The sequence below is a fragment of the Gorilla gorilla genome, chromosome 23, assembly GCF_029281585.2.
Source record: "Gorilla gorilla gorilla isolate KB3781 chromosome 23, NHGRI_mGorGor1-v2.1_pri, whole genome shotgun sequence".
NCBI classification, from domain to species: domain Eukaryota; kingdom Metazoa; phylum Chordata; class Mammalia; order Primates; family Hominidae; genus Gorilla; species Gorilla gorilla.
Window position 1 is genome coordinate 27,472,382 of NC_086018.1, and position 24,305 is coordinate 27,496,686.

The 24,305-nt window shown below is 49.5% G+C and overlaps 1 long non-coding RNA gene across 1 annotated transcript in view; it reads right to left on the reverse strand.

Annotated features, from left to right (window-relative positions):
• LOC134758217 (uncharacterized) overlaps positions 1-24,305 on the reverse strand; it is a 46,130-nt gene that overhangs the window by 1,433 nt on the left and 20,392 nt on the right. The window contains exon 2 of the long non-coding RNA XR_010133149.1: positions 6,883-7,255. This is a non-coding gene — a long non-coding RNA (uncharacterized lncRNA). The remainder of the gene's footprint in view (positions 1-6,882; positions 7,256-24,305) is intronic.

Here is a 24,305-nt window from a genome sequence, read left to right on the forward strand (position 1 = left end):
GCCAGGATTACAGGCATGAGCCACTGCACCCAGCCAGATTATGTGATTTTCTAAATGATAGGAGTACGATAGATTTTATTCATAGTAAATGTGTGAGCGTGTGTATGTGTGTGCGTATGTATGTGTGTATTTGGACAGAGAGCTGGATAAATGCCTATGTCCTATCCAGAACTGAAAAAACAAGTTGTTGCCATCATTGCTCAGTATAGGTAACATTTTCCTGGATGTGCATTCATCTACATTAACAATGATAATTCCCCCCAATTAATTATTATAATTATTAATTATAATTGTTACAATTAATAAACCTCTGCAGGCTAACAAAGCAAAAAAAAAAAACAAAAAACACACATTACTCATATTAGAAATGAAAGAGGGGCCATGTCTACCAAACTGTTGAGCATTAAAAGGATAATCAGGGACTGTTATGGATGATTCTATTCTCACAGTTTGATAACCTAGGTGAAATGTATCAATTCCTTGAGAGACATAATCTTCCCAAGGTCACACTAGAAACAGACAATCTGAACAGCCTCTGCCTATTAAATGAATTGACATTAAGAACATTCCAAAAAGACAACCCCAGAACCAAATGATTTCTCTTATGAAATCCACCAAATTCTTATGAATCCTAACATATTTTCACAATATAATCCAAAAATTGTGCTCCTAGGTATGTACTCAGCTGAAATGAAAAGTTATGTCCACACAAAGGCTGCACAGGAATGTTTACAGCAGCTTTATCTATAACCACCCAAACTAGAAGCAAGATGTTCAAGAGGTGAATGAAAAAAAATAATCATCCATAAAACACAATATTATTCTGTGATTTAAAGGAGTTCTCCAACAAGGCATAGAAAAGACAATAGCATGTATCAGAAAGACTGTGAGGGCATGCCTTCATTGGATGAGACACACAGAAAGGCAGCAGAGCAGGGTGACTTTATGTTAATTAGTGAAGTAAGTTCATCTGAAAAAGCTACATAATACTGGGTTGGTGCAAAACTAGTTGCGGTTTCTGGCATTTAAAGAATGGGAAAACCACAATTACTTTTGCATCAACCTAATACATGACTCCAACTACATGACATTCTGGAAAAGGCAAAACCAAGGGGATGGTAAAAATATCAATAGTTGGTAAGGTTTCTGGAGAAAGAGGACAGAGATTCACAAGTAAAGAAGAGGGAAGTTTTGGAGCAGGGAGAGTATTCCTCATGAGATCAAAATGGTAAACATAACATCATAAATATTTCAAAATTCATAGAAATGTGTAACAGGAAGAAAGAACACTATGTGAATGACAGACTTTAGTTACTAATGTATCCCTTTGGCCTTTCTCTTCAAGGATCCCTGAGGAGACAAAGCCCCAGTGCCCTCAGGCATCCATGCTTAGAATGAAGCCACACCCCACCCCTGGTATCCAGAATGGTCCGGTTCCAAATGTCCCTGGGAGAACTGTGAGCAGAAGGTCCTGTGCGGCAGAACCCCAGGCCGGAGGGGTGGCAGGGCTGACCCTGCACATCCAGCAGTTCTGTTTTCCCTCCCTCCCACCCCAGGCTCTTCTCCTGTCATTTCCCTGCATCTCCCTGTTTCTTCCTGTCTGGATCTTTCTCCTTCCCTCCCTCTCTCTCTCGCGTTGAGTGTGCGTGGTCTCTGTCACTGCTGCCTTGGCCACCTGCAGACGTCTCTCTCTGATTCCACCCCTGGGTTCACTGACATCCGACATGGGATGCTCTTGGTGCTTCCTGGCACACCAGCCCAGTCCTGAGAGGGAACTGGCAGCCACAGACACACCGACTCATAGGGCACAGGAGCCTACGAATACATGGCCCCCTCTTCCGAGCTGCAAGTGGACTATTCTATTTATTTTTTTTATTTTTTGAGACGGAGTCTTGCTCTGTCACCCAGGCTGGAGTGCAGTGGCCCAGCTACTTGGGATTACAGGAGAATTGCTTGAACCTGGGAGACGGAGGTTGCAGTGAGCTGAGATCACACCACAGCACTCCACCCTGGGTGACAGAGCAAGACTTCATCTCAGAAAAAAAAAAAAAAAATTAGCCGGGCATGGTGGCCACACCTATAGTCCCAGCTACTTAGGAGGCTGAGGTTCACTTGAACCTGGAAGGCAGACGTTGCAATAAGCCAAGGTCATGCCATTGCACTTTAGCCTGGGGGACAGAGTCAGACTCATCTCAAAAAAAAAAAAAAAAAAAAGTCTCCTTTAATTCCCACAATCACCCTACAAAGTAGGTATCATTACTTCCCCCATCTTACAGAGGGAAACAGACTCAGGGAGGGAGGGGATTCACCCAAGATCACACAGCTGGCAAGAGGCAGAACCTGGCTGCCTGATTCCAAAGCCCATACCCTTAGCTGTCATGCAGTACAGCCTCTGCCTATTCTGAGCTCCTCAGGAACACAGACGACATCTTTCCTGACTGTGGGTGCCACTCCTCAGCATGAGAAGTGTTTGCCAAATGAATCCGTGAATGGTCGTGCAGAAGAAGGTGCGCTCCAAGAGGGCACAGGCTATATTGTTTTATTCCTGTGTCTCAGCAATATCCAAAAAGAGCCAGGCACGGTGAGTGCCCATTAGACATCTACTGAATGGATCAAAAAATGGTTTGGGCCAGGTGCGGTGGCTCACAGCTGTAATCCCAGCACTTTGGGAGGCTGACATGGGAGGATTATTCGAGCCTAGGGGTTCAAAACCAGCCTAGGAAAGATGGAAAGACTCCATCTCTACAGAAACATTTTTTAAAAATTAGCCAGGTACAGTGGAGTACGCCTGTAGTCCCAGCTACTCTGGAGGCTGAGGCAGGAGGATCACTTGAGCCTGGAAGTTCAAGGTTACAGTGAGCAATGATCGTGCCACTGCACTCCAACCCGGGAGACACAGTGAAACTTTGTCTCAGTAGAAAATAAAGAAATAAATAAACAAATATTTTAAAAACTTAAGAAAATAAATGGTTTGGGGGCTCAGTGAGGTGGTGAGACTTGTGGGACATCCAGATGAAAGAGCAAACCTGAAAGGTGGCCCAGAGGCCAGGACTAAGGATCAGGGAAGCCACAGGTGGATCCAGGACAGTGGATGAGACACACGAGGTGGATGGGAGTGGGGGTGGCAGAGTTGAGTGGGGGACAGGAGACCAAAAGACAACCGCAGTCCCCCCCATTGTCCTTGTGGGGATACATTCCAAGATCCCCAGAGGAGGCCTGAAACCATGGATAGTACTGAGCCCATATATACTATGTTTTCTCCTATACACCCATACCCGTGAAACAATTTCATTTATAAATTAGGCACAATAAGAGATGAACAACAAGAGTAACCAAAAAGGACAATGATAACAACATCACGTTCATAATTTCACAGATAGATTTGTTCTTACCATAGGTCTTAGCAACCTCAGCATATAATTTTTTTCTTTTCTTTTTTTTACAAATTCAACTTTTATTTAGTTTCAGGGGTACATGTGCAGGTCGGTTCTACAGATAAATTGCATGCTTGGTATACAGAGCGTTTTGTCACCCAGGTAATAAGTACCATACCCAATAGGTAGTTTGTTTTGGTTTTTGAGAAAGAGTGTCGCTCTGTCACCCAGGCTGGAGTGCAGTGGCATGATCTCAGCTCACTGCAACCTCTGCCTCCTGGATTCAAGCAATTCTCCTGCCTCAGCCTCCAGAGTAGCTGGAACTACAGGCACTCACCACCACACCCAGCTAATTTTTGTATTTTTAGTAGAGACGGGGCTTCACCATGTTGGCCAGGCTAGTCTCGAACTCCTGACCTCAGGTGATCCGCCCGCCTTGGCCTCCCAACGTGCTGGGATTACAGGTGTGAGCCACCCAGCCAGGCCTCAATAGGTAGTTTTACGGCTCTCACTCGCCACCTTCAAGTAGGCCCGTATCTATTGTTCTTTGCATCCTTCTTTGCGTCCCTGTGCACTCAATGTTTAGCTCCCAGTTCTGAGTGAGAACATGTGGTGTTTGGTTTTTTGTTCCTGCGTTAGTTTGCTTAGGATGACGGCTTCCGGCTCCATTCATGTTGCTGCAAAGGACATGATCTCATTCTCTTTTACTTTTTTCCCTAGAGCGCTCAGCAGATTTTCTTTTTTTTTCTTTTTTTTTTTTTTTTTTGAGACAGTCTTGCTCTGTTGCCCAGGCTGGAGTGCAGTGGCGTGATCTCAGCTCACTACAACCTCCGCCTCCTGGGTTTAAGCAATTCTCCTGCCTCAGCCTCCCGAGTAGCTGGGATTACAGGTGCGCACCACCACGCCTGGCTAATTTTTTTTTTTTTTTGAGACAGAGCCTCACTCTGTCGCCCAGGCTGGAGCGCAGTGGTACAATTTCGGCTCACTGCAACCTCTCCCTCCTGGGTTCAAGCAGTTCTCTGCCTCAGCCTCCCGAGTAACTGGGATTACAGTCACCCACTACCATGGCCGGCTAATTTTTTATATTTTTAGTAGAGATGGGGTTTTACCGTCTTGGCCAGGCTGGTCTTGAACTCCTGACCTCGTGATCCACCCGCCTTCACCCCAGAAAGTGCTGGGATTACAGGAGTGAGCCACCGTGCCCAGCCTAATTTTTGCATTTTTCAGTAGAGACGGGGTTTCATCATGTTGGCAAGGCTGGTCTTGAACTCCTGACCTCAGGTGATCCACCCGCCTCAGCCTCCCAAAGTGCTGGGATTATAGGCGTGAGCCACTGTACCCGGCGATTTTCTTCTTTTCTTATTGAGAACTTTTACCTTTTCATTTAAAGGAAGCACTTCACAACTTCTCTTTGGCATATCTGAATTGCCAGCATCATGAATCTTGCTCTTTGGGGCTATAGTTAAGTCAGATAAGGATTTCTTGAACACAAGCACTGCAAAACTGTGATGGTTGATTTGATAACTGGGAGGGCTACTATGTGATTATGGGGTAGTGAAAAATAGCGTGGGTACATTGGACAAAGGGAGGATTCACACCCCAGTCAGCTGGAGATTTCATCACACTGCTCACAATGGGGCACAATTTAATAATAGGTGCTTGGTAAACATTTTAATGATGGGGTTAGTAAGGGGTGGAGCAGGGACTTGAACCTGCATCTGTAAGGCTCTTTTCTGGCTTTTAACAGCCGCCCCTAAGCTATGTGTACCTGGCCCTCCCATGTCACTGTGTGCTCTTTTTTTTAGAGACAAGGTCTTACTCTGTCACCCACCCAGGCTGGAGAACAGTGGCATGGTCATAGCTCACTGCAGCCTTGAACTCCTGGGCTCGACTGATCCTCCTGCTAATTTTATCATTTTTTGTAAAGATAGGGTCTTGCTATGTTGCCCGGGCTGGTTCCTCATCTCGTGATCTGCCTGCCTCAGCCTCCCAAAGTACTGGGATCACAGGCGTGAGCTATGCTCCTGTCTTAGTGGTTGGAAGCTCAGGATCTGGTTTTGAGAACGGATAAATAATGACAGGTGAGCTGAACAAAGAAATGGTGAAAAAACAGCAGCTCAGGGTGGTCAGGACTCAGAAATGCCTGTGGTGGACCCACCGTGGGAGCTACAGGTGGACAAATGTACACACTTTGGGATGCGCTCAGACACCCCCTGGAATGCCTGCTGAGATGAATTCTGAATATACGCTTGGCTCCTGCTAGAGGGTTGAGCTGGACTTCCTGACTGCTCACCAGTCCCATGCCAGGCTCTATCTGATGCATTCCTTTTTATTTTATTTTATTTGATTATAAACCGCCTTTTGAAAATATCTAATGCATTTCAACCCCCAAAAATGTGCTGAGCTACCCAGGGCTACCCAGCGCTGCCACTGCCCCTTCAGCTCTCTCTACCCTGGCGCCCTCTCTCCTTCACTCCTGTCACTGGCTCACCTGGGCCCTGCCTCCCTGGCCTGGGTGGCATTAACAGCCTCCAACGGGCTTCTTTGCCACCAGCCTCCCCATCTTCCTGGCCAAAGGAGTGAGCCTTCCAGTAGAGGCCCAACCAGATGCCCCTCCTAATTACGACCCTCTCATGGCTGCTGAAATCCCTGGATAAAGTGCAAAGCCCTCTCTGAGGCCTCAAGGCCCCTCAGACACAGCCCTGTGCCCCATCTGGCTTCATATCTCCACCATCCCTCCTGGAGCCAGTCCCACCATGATGAAGACAGTTGGCCCCATCACACTGAACTGCTTGCAGTGTCCCCACACACATCACCAAGTAGAGGCAGGCCCTGCCACTCTGGAGTCCTGTGATATAGGCCCACAATACTTACTTCTCTGTGCCTCAGTTTCCCCATCTGTAAATTGGGGGTAATAACAGAACCTAGAGGCAAAGTTGCAGGGAAGGCTTCCTGGGCCGATGCATGTGAAGAGCCCAATAGGGTGTGAGCTCTCAGTACGCCTGAGCTGCTGTTATTAGTAACTCTATCATCACTGGGTTGGTGCCTACTTCTCAAGGTTTTGAGGGAGAACAATAAGAATTAGTACCAGGGGCTAGGTGCCGTGACTCGCGCCTGTAATCCCACCACTTTAGGAGGCCAAGGCAGGTGGATCACCTGAGGTCAGGAGTTCGAGACCAACCTGGCCAACATGGTGAAACCCCATCTCTACTAAAAATACAAAAATTAGGCAGGTATGGTGGTGGGTACCTGTAGTCCCAGCTACTCGGGAGGCTGAGGCAGGAGAATGGCGTGAACCTGGGAGACAGAGCTTGCAGTGAGCCAAGATCACGCCAGTGCACTCCAACCTGGGCAACAGAGCAAGACTCCATCTCAAAAAAAAAAAAAAATTAGTACCAGGATCTCCGGGTCTCCCCACATGCAGGGCACGAAGAGGTTAGCCTCAGGCAGGAAGGCGGCACAGGCTGGCTCCAGGGGATAGGTGGGCAGGCGGCCAGGTAGCTCTTACCTGAAGCCCAGGTGCTTGTGCGTGAGCTTAATGTAGTGTCCATGAGATGAAGGGGTCTACGTGGGCTTCAGACATGTTGCAGGATGGGCAGAGGGTGTGCTACCCTCTCGTGGCTAGCTGAGCAGCCATCACTCTGGCATAGATGAGTGGGATGCTGTGCAGGGTAGCCTGGCTGGGCACCACCGAGTGGGTCTGTGGGGGGAAGCGCTGGCACCGGAGCTCTGATGTCTATGGGAGAGGTGGTGCCATGAAGGCCAGCAGGGCCCATGGAGGCAGGCTCCACTGCGCATGGGATGGAGCATCCCCCTTAGCTCACGCAGGCCTCCGGAGAGTTTACCCACATGGTCCAGCCACACAGCAGATGGGTATATGCCTGAAATGCAAGGATATAAACATGGTTTACTAGCACGAAGAGATGTTCGCCACACACCGTTAAGAAAAGAAAAAAGGGCCGGGTGTGGTGGCTCATGCCTGTAATCCCAGCACTTTGGGAGGCCGAGGTGGGCAGATAATGAGGTCAGGAGTTCGAGACCAGCCTGGCCAAAATGGTGAAACCCTGTCTCTACTAAAAACACAAAAAATTAGCTGGGCGTCGTGGTGGGCACCTGTAATCCCAGCTACTCAGGAGGCTGAGGCAGGAGAATGGCTTGAACCCGGGAGGTGGAGGTTTCAGTGAGCCGAGATCGCGCCACTGCACTCCAGCCTGGGAGACAGTGAGAGACTCTGTTTCAAAAAAAGAAAAGAAAAGAACAGAAAAGAAAAAAGTAAGTTCGAAAACTTAACATACAACATCCAAAACGTGGAAACAACTCAAACACCCGTCAACTAATAAATGGACACAATGTGGTCTATCCGGACAAACGGAGGATTATTCAGCCTTGCGAAGGAATAAAGCACTGACACATGCGACAACATGGATGAGCCTGGAGGGCATTATGCAAAGCGAAAGAAGCCAGACACAAAGGACAAATATTGTGTGATCCCATTCATATGAAATGCCCGAAGTAGGTAAATCCATAGAGACAGGAAGCCCATTGCCAGGGAGTGGGGAACAGAGGGTGGGAAGTGGCTGCTAACGGGAACAGGGTTCCTTTGGGGTGATGAAAATGTTTCACAACTAGGGAGGTGATGGTTCCAAAATGTTATAAATGTCCTCAATGCCATAGAGTTGTACACTTTACAATGAGTACTTTCATGATATATGAATTGTACTTCAATTTTAAAAAATTAGTAAATAGGCTGGGTGTGGTGGCTCATGCCTGTAATCCCAGCAATTTAGGAGGCTGAGGTGGGCGGACTGCTTGAGCCCAGGAGTTCAAGACCAGCCTGGGCAACACAGGGAGACCTCATCTTCACAAAAAATTAGCTGGGCGTAGTGGCATGTGCCTGTAGTCCCAGCTACTTGGGAGGCTATGGTGGGAGGATACCTTGAGCCTGGGAGGCAGAGGCTGCAGTGAGCCGAGATCACACCACCACACTCCAGCCTGAGCAACACAGTAAGATCCTGTCTCAAAAAAAAATTAATACATAAAAGCCGAGACCATGCGGTGTAATTCCAGTTTTGTTAAGTACACACAGACAAACACAGGCCCACATGTTAGCAGGAGTGGGATCATGGATAACATCTATATTCTTTTTTTTGCTTATATACATTTCCTAAATCATCCACAATAAACACGAAGAAGGAAAAAAAAAAGTTTTTAAAATATCTGGCAGAGTGCGGTGGCTCATGCCTGTAATCCCAGCACTTTGGGAAGCTGAAGAGGGTGGATCACTTGAGGTCAGGGGTTCAAGACCAGCCTATAATCCCAGCACTTTGGGAGGCCGAGGCGGGTGGATCACTTGAGATCAGGAGTTCCAGACCAGCCTGGCCAACATGGTGAAACCCTGTCTCTACTAAAAATACACAGATTAGCTGGGCGTGGTGGCGTGCACCTGTAGTTCCAGCTACTCAGGAAGTCAAGGCAGAAGAATCTCTTGAACCTGGGAGGTGGAGGTTGCAGTAAGCTGAGACCATGCCACTGCACTCCAGCCTGGGCTATGGAGCGAGACTCTGTCTCAAAAAAAAAAACCCAAAAAAAACAAATTATAGAGTACCTACTGTATGCCCAGCTTCATGTGAATCCAAGCAATAATATCTGATATTGGCACAGCCCTTGACAGTCACAGAATACCTTCAACCCCTCAGGAAGCCATTTCTGCATCCTCAGTTTCTAGGTGAGACAATTACGGCTCCATCAAGTAAAGTCACTCTGGGCCCTAGGCCTGGACACCATGAATGCATGGACAGGTGAGAATAAAGAGACACCCCCAAGAACTACAGATGCAAAGCAAGATTGCTTTCTTTTTCTTCCTCTTTTTTTTAGAGAAAGTGTCTCACTGTGTCACCCAGGCAAGATCATAGGTCACTTTAACCTCGAACTCCTGGGCTCAAGTGACCCTCCCATCCAGACTCCTGAGTAGCTGGGACTATAGCGCATGCCATCTCTGCCATCTCACCCAGGTGCCCAGCAGTACTTCTCTTTTCTCTTTCTTTCTCTTTCTTTCTTCTTTCTCTCTTCCTTCCTTTTTTCTTTTCTTTCTTTCTTTCTTCTCTCTCTCTTCCTTCCTTTTCTTTTCTTTCTTTCCTTTTCTTTCTTTCATTCTTTTTTCTTTCTTTTCTCTCTCTCTTTTTTTTTTTTTTGACAGAGTCTTGCTCTGTTGCCCAAGCTGGAGTGCAGTGGCACGATCTCAGCTCACTGCAATCTCCGCCTCCTGGGTTCAAGCGATTCTCATGCCTCAGCCCACTGAGTAGCTGGGACTACAGGTGCGTGCCACCACGCCTGCCTAATTTTTGTATTTTTAGTAGAGACAGGGTTTCACCATGTTGGCCAGGCTGGTCTCGAACTCCTGACCTCAGGTTATCCACCCACCTCAGCCTCCCAAAGTGCTGGGATTATAGGTATGAGCCACCATGCCCGGCCTATTTCTTTTTGTTGTTGTTGTTGTTTTCTTTTTTGAGGAGTCTCACTCTGTCACCCAGGCTGGAGTGCAGCAGTGTAATCTCAGCTCACTGAAACCTCTGCCTCCTGGGTTCAAGTGATTCTCATATCTCAGCCTCCTAAATAGCTGGCATTACAGGCTCCCACCACCACGCCTGGCTAATTTTTGTATTTTTAGTAGAGACAGGATTTCACCATGTTGGCCAGGCTGGTCTCGAACTCCTGACCTCAGGTGATCTGCCCACCTTGGCCTCCCAAAGTGCTGGGATTACAGGTGCTTGCCACCACACCTGGCCCCCAGCAGTATTACTTATAAGCCTCTAGTGCATACTGGGCCCTCCTGGGACAATCTTCTTATTCCCAACAACAGCTCACACTCATGCACACTTCTGAGCCTTTTTCTAGGCTGGACAGCTGCCTGGAAGGTCTCTCTGCCGCTCCCCACCGCACCTCACCCCCACCAGCCTATGAGCTTCCCCATCTGGGAAGCCTGCCCTGCTTTAAAGCCAAGAACACTGTGGAAGGAGTTTCTCCCAGCCCTAAGAATGGGTCTAAGAAAGGAGGTGCTTAGGAGAGGTTCCCACAGGCAGGAGGCCTGCAGCACCCCAGACTCAGCTGGGCTCCTGCTAACCATTTCAGAAATACAGATTTTTAGAAAAAGTTTGTTTTTCCTCTTAACTATAAAAGTGACCCATGCTTGTGGTTTAAAAAAAAAAAAAAAAAGCCGAGCTCGATGGCTCACGCGTGTAATACCAGCACTTTGGGAGGCTGAGGTGAGTGGATCACGAGGTCAGGAGATTGAGACCATCCTGGCTAACATGGTGAAACCCCATCTCTACTAAAAATACAAAAAATTAGCCGGGTGTAGTGGTGGGCGCCTGTAGTCCCAGCTACTCAGGAGGCTGAGGCAGGAGAATCACTTGAACCCAGGAGGTGGAGGTTGCAGTGAGCTGAGATTGTGCCACTGCACTCCAGCCTAGCGACAGAGTGAGACTCCATCTCAAAAAATAATAATAAAAAAAAAAGGTTGAGGCCAGGCTCAGTGGCTCACACTTGTAATCCTAGCACTTTGGGAGGTCGAGGTGGGTGGATCACCTGAGGTCAGGAGTTTGAGACCAGCCTGGCCAACATGGTGAAACCCCATCTCTACTAAAAACACAAAAAATTAGCTGGGTATGGTGAGATGCACCTGTAATCCCAGCTACTCGGGAGGCTGAGGCAGGAGAATTGCTTAAACCCAGGAGGTGGAGGTTGCAGTGAGCTGAGATTGCGCCACTGCACTCCAGCCTGGGCAACAGAGCAAAAACTCCGTCTCAAAAACAAACAACAAAAAAGGTTGAAACAGAACAAAACCCCTCTGCTCTCATCTCACAGAGGTCATCCCTGAGTCAGGGTGGCAGTCCCTCCCCGGGGGGCAGAGGAGAGTGCCTATGGTTGAGGCTGGGGACTCTGCAACTGGGGGTACCAGTATTAAATCAACACCTGCTGATCCCATGGGCCTTGGACAGGTTTCTTGGCTTTTTGGGGGCCACTGTCAAGTGGCGAGTATAAAAGGACCTCCCCACAGCAAATTAAAATCTGGCATGTGCACATACAGTGCTTGGCGCAGGGCTCACATGAGAAACCTGCTTTCTGGGTGGTGGCCGGTGTTCTTGGTAAATCTTGCATCCTCCCATAGCAGCTAGAAAAGTCCTGGGCAGTCTGAGATCCATAAAGCCTGCTCGACTGCACAGGTAATACTCAAAGTGACAGTAACAAAATGTAGCCAAGTCCTGTGTTTGGCACCCTCCCCATGGTCTGCGTGCTAGGTGTGCCGGGGTCCTGGCCCAGAGAGTACCCTCTCTCCCCTGCCCCTCACCCGCCCTTGTGCCCCAAGCCTGTCCCTCAGAGGCTTCCCTGACCCTGGAGCAGGCCCACGGCAGGCGCGGCACTGCAGGCAGTGTCCTCCCAAGTGCTGCGAAAGGCTTTTTCTCTGTAACCTTCCCAAGCTCCCGGCGGCTGTAAGTCTCCTGGCAGGGACTGCAGAGGCTCAGCCTGGTGCTTGGGCAGGCTGCCTCTCTTGTCCTCCTTCTGGCTCTGCAGAATGCAGCTCCTCTCCAAGGCCAGGGCAGGATGCCCAGGGCCAGGCGACTGCAGCATTCTTGTCCTCATCCTTCAAGGCCAGCCCGAGGACTGAGTCCCTTCCCCATCTGAAATCAAGGGTCTTGGGTCTGAATCTTTCCTAAGATTCTGATGAGAATCGTAGTCCCTATTTCTAAAGAATGCTCACATACACACAACGCACAATTTTGCATAAAACTTTACCAGCTACTTCTCCCACCAAGTTTGTCATGAATCAGCCAGGTAAAGAATTTCCACATTTCAGGAGCTACTGCTATTTGCAAAAGCAAACTGCAAAACAGAATGTATAGTGTTAATCTTTTAAAAATATAAATTTTAACATATAAATGCATAGAAAAATCTGAAAAAAATCTGTGTAAGTGGCTCTAATGCTTATCTCTAGACAGTGGCTTTCAAGAGCTTTCATTGTATACCTCAGGCATTTTTGTATATGAATTTTTTTATTTTTGAGACAAGGTATTGTTCTGTCACCCAGGCTGGAGCACAGTGGTGTGATCACAGCTCACTGCAGCCTCACCCTTCTGTGCTCAAGCAATCCTCCCACCTCAGCCTCCCAAGTAGCTGAGACTACAAGCGCACAATGACACGCCAGCTAATTTTGTTCTTTTTTTTAGAGATGGGGTCTCACTGTGTTGCCCAGGCTAATCTGGAACTCCTAGGCTCAAGCGATCCTCCCACCTCGGCTTCCCAGAGTGCTGGGATTACAGGCAAGAGCCACCGTACCCGGCCTTAATGTAGTTTTTTTTAACATGCGTGTAACTTTTAGGAATTTCTTTCCCATTTAAAATAGAATCCTATAATGTTATCACCAACTATCTCAAATTCTCCAGGCCACTGATCCTTCTGTTGAGCAAATAGAGTCGACCATCATCCCAGAATAGTCACGAGGACTCCAGCTTCTGAAGTTCAATCTACAATTGATCAATCTGACATTTACATTTACCACTGGGTTCCTCTGGGAAAGGTATTAACCTATCTAGGCCTCCGATTAGCCTTCAACGTGGATTAGTTGCAGCTCCTAAACTTCAAAGGGTTTTTTACTTCGGTAAAAAGAAAAAAAAAAGATCAATGTGTTTTGTTAATTTTTTTTTTTTTTTGAGATGGCATCTCACGGTGTTGCCCAGGCTGGAGTGCAGTGGTGCAGTCTCGGCTCACTGCAACCTCCGCCTCCCGGGTTCACGCCATTCTCCTGCCTCAGCCTCCTGAGTAGCTGGGACTACAGGCGCCCACCACCATGCCCGATTAATTTTTTGTATTTTTAGTAGAGACGGGGTTTCACCATGTTAGCCAGGATGGGCTCAATCTCCTGACCTCGTGATCCACTCACCTCGGCCTCCCAAAGTGCCGGGATTACAGGCGTGAGCCACCGCGCCCAACCTTGTTTTTTTAATTTTTAAAGAAAAGACTCGAGTAAATCAGGCTCTCAAGGACCCTGCCTGAGTCCCCAGTGGAAATGGTTCATCTTAGGGCTGCATCATTTGCCCCAGCCAACTTCTTACCAACTGGAGGGCCTCAAGGTGGGTCCCCAGAAGGTCCTGCAGGGCTGGGAGCCCAGAGGACAAATATGGCTAATGGAATCCAGCCTGGACTCTTACATCTGGCACCAGTTCAGCAAGTGAGGATATAAAAAACCAGACATCACCTCATCTCTGTCTCATCAAAAAAGGAGACTTTCTCGCTGCACATTCCTGCAGAGGACAAATTCCTGCTCATGTATTGCTTGGGAGGGAGCAAGAAGAGCAGAGTAGGGAATCTGAGGAGTTCTCCCCTTCTTGGGAATGGGAGAGCAGCCCAGGTCATCACAGCAGCCCTGAGACTGGCCTCTTGGTAACCATGACAACCTCAGCTCCCAGGCACTGTGTGGACATCTGACATGCGGAGACCCTCCTCCACTCCTTCCTACAACTCTGAAGAAGAACCTGGTTCTACGAGGTGAGGGGGCTTGTCTGAGGTCACTGAGCTGCGGTTGGGACTTGCCCCTGTCTGACGAACTCCAGCGCCGATGCTCTCAGCTTCCCAGGAGCCAAGAGGCCTGTGGTCTAAGCGCAGCTCTTCTCAAACTGCGTGAGTGAGCTTGGGCAGGTCTAAGACCCCTCCTGAGTGCTTCAGTATCCCTCTCAGGATGTCCAGAGGAAAACTCCAGGCTGCCCCACCTCTTCCTCCAGGATAGTGTGTCATCAGTTTACACGTTGGGCTTTCCTGGAAAATTTAGAACACAGGGCCTGACAGTGTCAGAAAGATAACTAAAATGAACAAACACAACCCTTACAGTTGCGTTAAGACCAGACAGTCTCTAAAAGCTACAATAGGCGCGGTGGCTCACGCCTATAATCTCAGCACTTTGGGAGGCCGAGGCGTGTGGATCACGAGGTCAGGAGTTCAAGACCAGCCTGGCCAAGATAGTGAAACCCCGTCTCTACTAAAAATACAAAAATTAGCTGGGAGTGGTGGCACGCGCCTGTAGTCCCAGCTACTTGGGAAGCTGAGGCAACGAACTGCTTGAACCTGGGAGGCAGAGGTTGCAGTGAGCTGAGATCGCACCACTGCACTCCAGCCTGGGTGACAGAGCAAGACTCTGTCTCACACACACACACACAAAAGTGACAATAGGAAGGTCCCCACAGTTTCAGATCCCCAATGTGCTCTCTCTAGAAACTGATGGCCCCATTGGATCCCCTGGCCCTGCCTGCTCAGCCCACCTGCCTCAGGGTCCTCATGGCTTCTCCTCCTCTGATCCCACCCTGAAGGATATGGGGTTCCCTCATGCCCCTCACCCTGTAGGCTTCTCAGGACTCCTCAGCAGGGGTCCCCAAGGACAATGTAAACAGCAAAACTAGGCTAAGATAGTGGACTCAAGGGAGTGGAGCCTTTGGTGTTTCAGGAGAATCTATAAATCCAGATTTTTATGCTAAATCGCCCAGTCATTTCATGCTGACAACTATAACCCTCATTTGCCATATGATGTTTTTTCTTTTTTTTTTTTAAGAGACAGGGTCTTGCTCTGTCGCCCAGGCTGGAGTGCAGTGGTGTGATCATAGCTCACTGAAGCTTCAAATTCTGGGCTTAAGCCATTCTCCACCTCAGCCTCCTAGTAGCTGGGATTACAGGTGTGTGCCACCATGCCTGGCTAATTTTTTAAAATTTTTTGTAGAGATGAGGGTCTTGTTATATTGCCCAGGCTGGTCTCAAACTCCTGGCCTCAAGTCATCTTCCCGCCTTGGCCTCCCAAAGTGCTGGGATTTCAGGCATGAGCCACCATGCCCTGCCTGCTGTATGATTTTACAACCATTTGCTGTCCCTCCTCTGCTCACCATCTGGAAAGGTGGGGGAACTAAGCCCTGCAAACTACATTTCCCAGGCTCCTTTGCAAACCGGCGTTGATTAGGTCCAGCCAATGGGAGGCCTGAAGGGAGACTGGCAGATAGAAGAGGCCCGGGTTTTTCCAGCCTTTGGGCAGTGGCTGGGTCTTCTCCAAACTTACAATTCCCTCCAGATAGACCTCTGTGGTCCCAGGCCATGGGTTTGGGTAACCCAACTCTGTCCAGCCTCCTGTTTGGTTTTTCAAAATTTCCCCCACTAGACCCCCTAAAGTGGGTTCTGTTTTTCTGACTGATAGGGCAACTAATTCAAATCCTCTTTTTTTTTTTCCCATATTTAAAATGGCTGTGTAAAGCCGGGCATGGTGGCTTACGCCTGTAATCCCAGCACCTTGGGAGGCCGACGCCTGTGGATCACTTGAGGTCAGGAGTTCGAGACCAGCCTGGCCAACATGGCAAAACCTCATCTCTACTAAAAATACAAAAATTAGCCGGGTGTGGTGGTGCATGCCTGTGATCCCAGCTACTTGGGAGGCTAAGGCAGGAGAATTACTTGAACCCAGGAGGCAGAGGTTGCCATGAGCCAAGATCACGCCACTGCATGCCAGCCTGAGCTTACAGAGCAAGACCCTGTCTCAAAAAAAAAAAAAAAAAAAAAAAAAAAAAAAAAGATGGGCAAGGAAAAGAAAAAAAATCTATAACACAAAACTGCCCATTTTTACCATTTTAAGTGTACAGGCCAGTGGTATTAATTATATTCAAAATATTGCACAATCATTACTACTATTTCCAAATCAAATCCCTTTAATGTCCTCTGTGGTTCTGCAGGCCTGTGGATGCCTGCTTGCCACCTCTGATTTGCAGATGGCAAAGATCCCCAGCCAGGTGCAGTAGCTCATGCCTGTAATCCCAGTAATCCCTACAGTTTAAGAGGCTGAAGCAGGAGGATCACTTGAGGCCAGGAGTTCAAGGCAAAGATTCTCTCATGCATTCTCTCCCCTGAGCATCCCAAATCCCATGAGGTTAATGGGGAGATGGATGATCACCCTAATTTCATAGAGGAGGGAACTGGACTCAGGCAGACCCAGGGCTTCTATGTAAGAGGGGAACCCCAAAGGCCTGGTTCCTAGCCCTGTGCTCTGTCTGTGCCCCACCCAGCCTCCTGGTAGCCTCCTCCCCACCCTCCAAACCTGTGCACATATTCACTGCTGCCCTGCCCTCCACCAAAGCTACCCCGGGCAACAGGGTGGAGGTGGGAGTCCTGGTTTCCTATTGGACATCGTAAGACTGGACACCAATAAGAGTAACAACAACAGGGCTGGGCGTGGTGGCTCACGCCTGTAATCCCAGCACTTTGGGAGGCCAAGGTGGGCGGATCACCTGAGGTTGGGAGATCAAGACCATCCTGGCTAACATGGTGAAACACTGTCTCTATGCAAAATACAAAAAAATAGCTGGGCGTGGTGGCACGTGCCTGTAATCCCAGCTACTCAGGAGGCTGAGGCAGGAGAATTGCTTGAACCTGGGAGGCAGAAGTTGCGGTGAGACGAGATCGTGCCACTGCACCTTAACCTGGGCAACAAGAGCGAAACTCTGTCTCAAGAAAAAAAAAAAAAAAGAGTAACAACAACAATCCCCCAAATATTTATGCACACGGGAAGGGACTGGGTCAGAGCCCTGAGCACAGGCCCCAAGGGTCTTGTGTCTCTGCTTTTCAGGGGTCACAGGGAAGTCTAGGATGGTGGAAAAGCCCGGAGCCTCCCTAACTATAACACTCCAGTCACCACTTCTGGAGCGCTTACTGCATTCTCCAAGCAATTCCAGGTACTGTCTCTTAATCTTCAGAGAAAAGAGGCTGCTCAGGGAGATATTATGCCCACTCGGTTCCCAGCAGAAAGGGGTGGAGCCAGCATCCCTGCCCTGCCCTGCCGTGATGTGCCCTGTGCACCCCGCCTGCCCAGTGCCTCCTCACTCTGGCCCCTGCCTTTGCTGGGCTTGTTTCCCCACACTGGGCCCCTTCTGTGAGGAATAATGAAAGCAAGTGTCAGACTGCCTGAAGGGAGGCCCCCTCAGCCCAAAGCAGCCCTTCACCATTGTAGCCCTGCCGGGCTGTGGGCCTGAGCCCAGCCTCTGCTGCAGCCTGGGGAGCAGAGCCAGGCAGGCAGCTCTGTTGAGGAGGCACAGCAACAGCCGGAGGGGACCTGGGACAGGGAGGGGACCCAGGATGGGGAGATGGAGGCCTCTGGTGGCCCAATATCTTTGCCAGGACATGGTGGGCCCTGTCCCAAGCCCTGAGTAGCCCCGGGTGAGATGGGCATCCCACAGGCCTGGGTTTAAACCTGGTTCTAAATAACACATGCTGGTTTTGTCTGGGAACACACACACTGCTGAGAAGAACACCTGAGAATCAGATCACCCCAGCTGCTTCCCTAGGAGGATTTGGGTGGCTGGGGACAGAAGAGAAGGGAGATTTTTCACTGTCTACCATTTGCGCCTTCAGACTTTTGAACCATTAATAAATAATTCAAAAAATGTAAGCCCTGGTTTGGTAAACCCTTCCAGGAGCTTGTTCTGAAATGGAGGCCATTCCAACAAATGCCAGCTCTGTCACCACTAGCTCTGTGAGTTGCGAAAATCATGTCACCTCTCTGTGCCTCAGTTTCCTCCTCTGTGAAACAGATACTAGAACTTGTCCACTACTCACAAGGTTACGATAGATCAAGATTTGGTCATCTGACCAGGCATGGTGGCTCATGCCTGTAATCCTAGCACTTTCGGAGGCTGAGGCAGACAGATCACTTGAGGTCAGGAGTTCGAGACCAGCCTGGCCAACATGGCGAAACCCTGTCTCTACTAAAAATATAAAAAATTAGCTGGGCATGCTGGCACACATCTATGATCCCACCTACTCAGGAGGCTGAGGTGGGGGGATTGCTTGAACCCAGGAGGCAGAGGTTGCAGTGAGCCAAGATCATGCCACTCCAGCCCGGGCAACAGAGCAAGACTCCATTAAAAAAAAAAAAAAAAAAAAAAAAAAAAAAAAGGCCGGGCATGGTGGCTCACGCCTGTAATCCCACCACTTTGGGAGGCTGAGGCGGGTGGATCACCTGAGTTTGGGAGTTTGAGACCAGCCTGACCAACATGGAGAAACCTTGTCTCTACTAAAAATACAAAATTAGCCAGTTGTGGTGGCGCATGCCTGTAATCCCAGCTACTCGGGAGGCTGAGGTGGGAGAATCACTTGAACCCCGGGAGGCGGTGGTTGTGGTGAGCTGAGATTGTGCCATTGCACTCCAGCCTGGGCAACAAGAGCAAAACTCTATCTCAAAAAAAAAAAAAAAAAAAAGATTTGGCCCTTCAAAATTCCCCAGTAATCTCCTCTGTACCACAAATGGTGCCAGGCACAGTGGGTGTCAAGGTGAGGACGAGGGGCTTACAGTCTGGTAGAGGAGGTAAACACATGAACAGATGTTTGCAACAAAACGGATGAGTGCCGGACAGGGGAAACTGAGAGAGGCCAGTGGAGGAGCCTAATTCAGCCTGGGACAGGAAGGGCATCAAGGAAGGCTTCCTGGAGGAGGTGATGCCACAGCTGAGTCTTTTTAATTTTTTTATTTTTCAAGACAGGGTTTCACTGTCGCTGCCCAGGCTGGAGTACACTGGTACAATCTCGGCTCACTACAGCCTGACCTCCCAGGCTCAAGTAATCCTCCTGCCTCACCCTCCTGAGTAGCTGGGACTACAGACGCTGACCACCACACCCAGCTAATTTTTGTATTTTTTGTAGAGACAGGGTTTCAATCATGTTGCCCGGGCTGGTCTTGAACTCCTGACCTCAAGTGATTCTCCCACCTCAGGCTCCTAAAATGCTGAGATTACAGGTATGAGCCACTGCACCCGGCCATACAGCTGAGTCTTGAAGGCTATCAGTTTGTTGTTCAATCAGAGGAGAAAGGGAGTCAGGAAAGGGGGGGGTGCGGTGAGCAGCAAGAGCGAAGGCCAGAGCGGGGATGCAATGCTGCTTCCAGATGGAGCAGGAAGCAGGTTGGTGCTGAGGGCAGTGCGAAGCTGAGAAAAGGCGTTTGCCATGGACTTGACAGGATGGCCCGGCTTCAGACCCTGATTCTACCATTTATCAGCTGTGTTACCTTGAGCAAAAATGATGTGACCAGTGCTTCCCCTGTAGGGTTGTCGTGAGGATAAAAGCAAGTTAATGCATGTAAGGTGCTTACAACTGTCCTCTGCAGACCCAGGTGCAGAGTGGCCATCAGGAAGATGCTGGCTAGGCTGGGTGCGGTGGCTCACACCTGTAATCCTAGCACTTTGGGAGCCCGAGGTAGGTGTTTCACCTAAGGTCAGGAGTTCAAGACCAGCCTGGCCAACATGGTGAAACCCCATCTCTACTAAAAATACAAAATTAGCCGGGCATGGTGGCATGCACCTGTAGTCCCAGCTACTTGGGAGGCTGAGGCAGGAGAATCGCTTGAACCCAGGAGGTAGAGGTTACAATGAGCTGAGACCCAGCCTGGGTGACAAGAGTGAAACTCCGTCTCAAAACAAAAAAAAAAAAAGAAGAAGAAGATGATGCTGACTAAATATGTCTGAGTGGATGAACACATGAGCAAACAGGCCACCAAGCTCTCGACAGTTCCATGCCCTCCTTGCAGACACCCAGTGTTGGGGACCACTGTGGCCTCCCCACTTCCTGCTCATGGATCAGACAGATGACCTGGAGGCACAGTGATGACCGCCACCCCCACCCCCACGTTGGCCACAAAATGCCCACCCACAGCCCATGCTCCCACTGTCTGCAGTGGCCTGGACTTGGCAGCCCCTGGGAACCAGGCTTGAGGATGCTGAGCCAGGTCTTGAAGGGAAAAGAGACCCATATTTATTGTCACCCGCTCAAGCTGTGTCTAGCACAGGGATCCACCTGCAATAGCTCAGGTCCGACTCTCCCTATTTTATGGATGGGGCTCAGGGAGGCAAGAGAGTGGCCTGGAAAAAGCCAGCAGTCCTGCCCAAGGCTGTGGGGCTCCAAAGATGGGTGTCTCCAGCACCCATCACCCCCCCAGGCCTAGTTCTTTCTTGCTCACCTGGCCTGGTTGCTGGGGTCTCCATTTAGACACATGGAAGTCCCAGTTCCAGGCCAGACATGGTGGTTCATGCCTGTAATCCCAGCACTTTGGGAGGCTGAGGTGGGCGGATTACTTGAGGTGAGGAGTTCAAGACCAGCCTGGCCAACATGGCGAAAGCCCCTCTCTACTAAAAATACAAAAATCAGCCAGGCATGGTAGTACACGCCTGTAATCCCAGCTACTTGGTAGGCTGAGGCAGGAGAATCTCTTGAACCCAGGAGGCGGAAGTGGTAGTGAACAAAGATTGTGCCACTGCACTCCAGCCTATGCAACAAAGCAAGACGCCATCTCAAAAAAAAAAAAAAGGAGACTCAGTTCCAAGGCAAAAGACTTGGGAAGCGGTGGGGCCATGTGAAGGAAACTCGGAAGCATGGGTATCAGTGAGGATACCTTCAAGATCATTCAATGTGCAAACAGCAAACCTGAGGCCCAGAGAGGTTCCATAAGCCACTTTAGGCCATCCAGCCCACCCATGGCAGGGCTGGGATGGAACTTTGTCCTTCTTCTCAAGGCACAACCTGCCCTGATGTCCCAGGTGCCCGGTGGTTGGGGACTGGGGGTGTGGCAGGGTGGGGCTGCAGGCTGTGGCCTGAGGCAACCTGTCTGCAAACCAGGACCCAGAAAAGAACAGGCCAGGAGTGGTTTGCAAGCAGTTTTGCTGGAGAGAGCCCAGAGGGAGCCATAAATCAGGCACTGCGGCTACTGGTCGGGAGCAGGACCCAGCAGGGATGCCTGCCCCCCATCTGGGCCCTTCGCCCACCACAGTGACAGGGATGCTGCAGAGGCTGTGGAGGCCCAGGCCAGGTCCCCAGCCCTGCTGCAGCTCTGCAGGTGGAGGAATGCGGGAGGAGATTCTGAGTTGGGCTCAACTGGCTCTCGCCTCAGAGAGAGTAGAACGCCCAGAAAGGCTGGCTGGGGGTGGCCTGTTGACCTTACCCTGCAGCCAGGTGGAAGGAGAGGACAGGACAGGAGGGAGGCTTCAGTCTCGGGCTGGCCAGAGGGTCATGCCTTCTGCAGCTGGGCCTGAAGAAACGGGGGCAGGAAAGGGGCCCGAGCCTCACTGAGGAGCCTACAGCTTCTTTGGGTGCGTGGGCTGGGTCTGAAAAGGGAGCATCCAGGCTCCACCCTGGGAGTTGGTTGATGCTCTGGGGCAGGGACAGAGACAGGAGAGCTAGCCCTGACATAATTCACCATGCAACAAGTTAGCCAAGGGGAGGGGACAAAAGGCACCTGATGGCTGATGATCATATTAATGATAGCCATAGTGACGACAATGGTTCCTGTGTATTTACTATAGATGCTATGCCAGCCACTGTGAGCCTCAGCACAACCCTAGCAGGGAGGTACCATTTATTCCCCTTTTTACAGATGAGGTAACTGAGGGCCAGAGTGATGAAATGATGGCCTGCACAGCCAGTGGTGCTCCCATCAGCCCTGGCAAACCCTTGCGTGTCCCCTTCTCCGGGGCTCTGAGCTCCAGGCAGGCTGGGGCACAGGCTCTTGCGGTCCCTCCTCCATCTCCTGCATGGTGCCTTGCTCACAAAACACACTTGGTATGCAACCGTGAGCGGATGTGTGAAGTCAGCCCCTCTGGGTGCAGACGGAGAGAACATCCAATCCCCCCACTGCCCTTCTCTACACCTGACCATGTAACTATATCTAGCAAAGCCCATGGTCTGATCTGAGCGGCACAGTGTCCAAAGAGGTGGCCAAGGCCTGGAAAATCCCCCCCACCCATTTCACAGATGAGAAAACTGAGGCTCAGGGAGGTTATGTAGCTTGCTTGGGGCCCCTAGCCAGCTAGTAGCGGCCCAGGCCCCTTCCCCTTCTCCCGGAACCTATCAGCCCTCTCTGGAGGAGGGCTGGAAGCGCTGCCAGGAGTAAATAACACCAGTGACAGCCAACATTTAGGGAGCGTGGAACATGTCGTCTGAACCTCTTGGTTTTTTAATAACAGCTTTATTGAGAGATAATTCACATCCCAGACAACTCAACCATTTAAAGCAACAATGCCATGTTGTGGGGAAAAGCAAGAGAGATCAGATTGTTGCTGTGTCTGTATAGAAAGAAGTAGACATAGGAGACTCCATTTTGTTATGTACTAAGAAAAATTCCTCTGCCTTGAGATTCTGTTAATCTATAACCTTACCCCCAACCCCCTGCTCTCTGAAACATGTGCTGTGTCAACTCAGAGTTAAATGGATTAAGGGCGGTGCAAGATGTGCTTTGTTAAACAGATGCTTGAAGGCAGCATGCTCCTTAAGAGTCATCACCACTCCCTAATCTCAAGTACCCAGGGACACAAAAACTGCGGAAGGCCGCAGGGACCTCTGCCTAGGAAAGCCAGGTATTGTCCAAGGTTTCTCCCCATGTGATAGTCTGAAATATGGCCTCGTGGGAAGGGAAAGACCTGACCGTCCCCCAGCCCGACACCCGTAAAGGGTCTGTGCTGAGGAGGATTAGTATAAGAGGAAGGCATGCCTCTTGCAGTTGAGACAAGAGGAAGGCATCTGTCTCCTGCCTGTCCCTGGGCAATGGAATGTCTCGGTATAAAACCCGATTGTATGCTCCATCTACTGAGATAGGGAAAAACCGCCTTAGGGCTGGAGGTGGGACCTGCGGGCAGCAATACTGCTTTGTAAAGCATTGAGATGTTTATGTGTATGCATATCTAAAAGCACAGCACTTAATCCTTTACATTGTCTATGATGCAAAGACCTTTGTTCACGTGTTTGTCTGCTGACCCTCTCCCCACTATTGTCTTGTGACCCTGACACAACCCCCTTTTCTTTAAGCACCCAGGAATGATCAATAAATACTAAGGGAACTCAGAGGCTGGCGGGATCCTCCATATGCTGAACGCTGGTCCCCCAGGTCCCCTTATTTCTTTCTCTATACTTTGTCTCTGTGTCTTTTTCTTTCCTAAGTCTCTCGTTCCACCTTACGAGAAAGACCCACAGGTGTGTAGGGGCAACCCACCCCTACATCTGGTGCCCAACGTGGAGGCTTTTCTCTAGGGTGAAGGTACGCTCGAGCGTGGTCATTGAGGACAAGTCGACGAGAGATCCCGAGTACATCTACAGTCAGCCGTACGGTAAGCTTGTGCGCTCGGAAGAAGCTAGGGTGATAATGGGGCAAACTAAAAGTAAAATTAAAAGTAAATATGCCTCTTATCTCAGCTTTATTAAAATTCTTTTAAAAAGAGGGGGAGTTAAAGTATCTACAAAAAATCTAATCAAGCTATTTCAAATAATAGAACAATTTTGCCCATGGTTTCCAGAACAAGGAACTTTAGATCTAAAAGACTGGAAAAGAATTGGTAAGGAACTAAAACAAGCATGTAAGAAGGGTAATATCATTCCACTTACAGTATGGAATGATTGGGCCATTATTAAAGCAGCTTTAGAACCATTTCAAACAGAAGAAGATAGCGTCTCAGTTTCTGACGCCCCTGGAAGCTGTTTAATAGATTGTAATGAAAAGACAAGGAAAAAATCCCAGAAAGAAAGGGAAGGTTTACATTGCGAATATGTAGCAGAGCCGGTAATGGCTCAGTCAACGCAAAATGTTGACTATAATCAATTACAGGAGGTGATATATCCTGAAACGTTAAAATTAGAAGGAAAAGGTCCAGAATTAGTGGGGCCATCAGAGTCTAAACCACGAGGGCCAAGTCCTCTTCCAGCAGGTCAGGTGCCTGTAAGATTACAACCTCAAACGCAGGTTAAAGAAAATAAGACCCAACCGCCAGTAGCTTATCAATACTGGCCGCCGGCTGAACTTCAGTATCGGCCACCCCCAGAAAGTCAGTATGGATATCCAGGAATGCCCCCAGCACCACAGGGCAGGGTGCCGTACCCTCAGCC